Source organism: Zingiber officinale, chromosome 1B (assembly GCF_018446385.1).
Source record: "Zingiber officinale cultivar Zhangliang chromosome 1B, Zo_v1.1, whole genome shotgun sequence".
In the NCBI taxonomy this organism is placed as follows: Eukaryota; Viridiplantae; Streptophyta; class Magnoliopsida; order Zingiberales; family Zingiberaceae; genus Zingiber; species Zingiber officinale.
Genome location: NC_055986.1, coordinates 40,768,547 through 40,770,883, shown reverse-complemented (window position 1 = coordinate 40,770,883; position 2,337 = coordinate 40,768,547).

Genomic DNA, 2,337 nt, shown 5'->3' with positions numbered 1-2,337 from the left:
GTAGGTCAAGGTTGACTAAATACTTGACTGGAAAATCCTAGTGAGTGAAGCTAGGTGAAAGTCCTGGTGAGTGAAGCCAGGCAGAAGGAAAATCCTAGTGAGTGAAGCTAGGTGAAAGTCCTGGTGAGTGAAGCCAGGCAGAAGGAAAATCCTAGTGAGTGAAGCTAGGTGAAAGTCCTGGTGAGTGAAGCCAGACAGAAGGAAAATCCTGGTAAGTGAAGCCAGGTGAAAGACCTAGTGAGTGAAGTTAGGCAGAGTGAAAGACCTGGTGAGTGAAGCCAGGCAATTGGGAAAGTCCTGGTGAGTGAAGCCAGGCAGATGGGAAGTCCTAGTGAGTGAAGCTAGGCAGTTGAAAGTCCTGGTGAGTGAAGCCAGGCAGATGTGAAAGTCCTGGTGAGTGAAGCCAGGCAATTGAGAAAGTCATGGTGAGTGAAGCTAGGCACGACGAAATCCAGATGGATCAAGGTTAATCGGACATCTGGTGTTGGAAAGTCCAAGTAGGTCAAAGGAATTGACCGGATACTTGGCACGAGGAGGAAAGTCCAAGTAGGTCAAAGGGATTGACCGGACACTTGGCACGAGGAGGAAAGTCCAAGTGGGTCAAAGGGATTGACTGGACACTTAGTGAGCGAGTTCTAGCATGTCAAGGGTGACCGGATGCTAGGCATGATGTACCAACAGGTCATGGTTGACCGGAAGTTGGTTTAGGGGACTTTGGACTTGGTTTTGGGAAAAAACCATGAGCTGGATCGATCAGCAGATCGATTGGCTCATGCCCAATCGATCAGTTGATCGTTTGGGCGAGTCCCCACGCAAGCTTCTCCCAATCGATCAGTGGATCGATTGGGGAGAAGTGTCGCGCGAACAGAACCCCTCTGGATCGATCGGTTGATCGATCCAGAGGTCCCAATCGATCAATGGATCGATTGGGAGCTGCTGTTTGTGCACGATAAGCCCTGGATCAATCAGCCGATCGATCCAGGTAATTCCTGAGAGCACAGAGGCGCTCTGGATCGATCGGTGGATTGATCCAAAGCCTCCCCGATCGATTGGGAGCAATCCAATCGATCGGTATCCGACCGTTGGCGTCATATTTAGCGGTTGGTGAGCTGTTCTCTCGGTAGAACTTACGGCTTTCTTCTCCAGCGAGCACAGATCTTCACAGAGCTTCTCCACAGGGTTCTCATCGCCATATCTTGAGGGTTCTTGGAGGTTTGTCCAAGTCAAGAGGCGGATCTACAGCAGAAAAAGAAATCTGGGGTTAGGGTTTTCTTGTGCTAACTTGTAAGCTTCTAGCTTGTATTTTGTTCTCTTTCCCCTTCTTCTTGTAGTGTGAACCTGTAGGGCTTCTCCGCCTTTGGTAGTTACCATAAAGGAGTGTTTTATTAGTGGAGGGTGTGTGAATGTGTGGATCCTTGGACTAGTCACCTCTTGTGAGGTGGATACCAAGTAAATTATCTTGTTAGCGTTGTGTATTTTATTTCTTTGTATTTTCCGCTGCATATCTTGAAGAAATAAGCAACGACAAGCAAGACGAGCGCACCGAGCGCACCAAATCTGGCAAAAAAGCCTCTTACAAGAGTTTAAGCACTAGATCACAAAGTAGAACAAAAGAGTGTTGGTGCAACCTTAGGTCAAGGTTGACCTGGTTGACCCGACTCGAGTTGACCTGACTCGATGTATATTTTGATGTTTGACAAGTATAGAGAAGTTGTATTTTGATGTTTGACAAGAATAGGAACTTGGGAGTGTGGGTGCAACCTTTGGTCAAGGTTGACCTGGTTGACCCGACTTGAGTTGACCTGATTCAGGAAAAGTCCAAGTATGGAGACTTGGCACGGAAAAGTCCAAGTATGGAGACTTGGCACGGAAAAGTCCAAGCAGGGAGCTTGGCACGGGAAAAGCCCAAGTATGGAGACTTGGCACGGAAAAGTCCAAGTATGGAGACTTGGCACGGAAAAGTCTAAGCAGGGAGCTTGGCACGGGAAAAGACTAAGCAGGGAGCTTGGCACGGGGAAAAGTCCAAGTATGGAAGCTTGGCATGGGAAGTCAGAGAGGGCTCGGTAGCTCGTTCTCTGAACTGGATGGAGTCGGAGAGGGCTCGGTAGCTCGTTCTCCGGACTAGGTCAGAGAGGGCTCGGGAGCTCGTTCTCTGGACCGGACGTGGAAGTCAGAGAGGGCTCGGTAGCTCGTTCTCTGGACTGGATGAAGTCAGAGAGGGCTCGGTAGCTCGTTCTCTGGACTGGATGAAGTCAGAGAGGGCTCGGTAGCTCGTTCTCTGGACTGGATAAAGTCAGAGAGGACTGGATGAAGTAAGCGAAGGTTTTACAGTTGTAT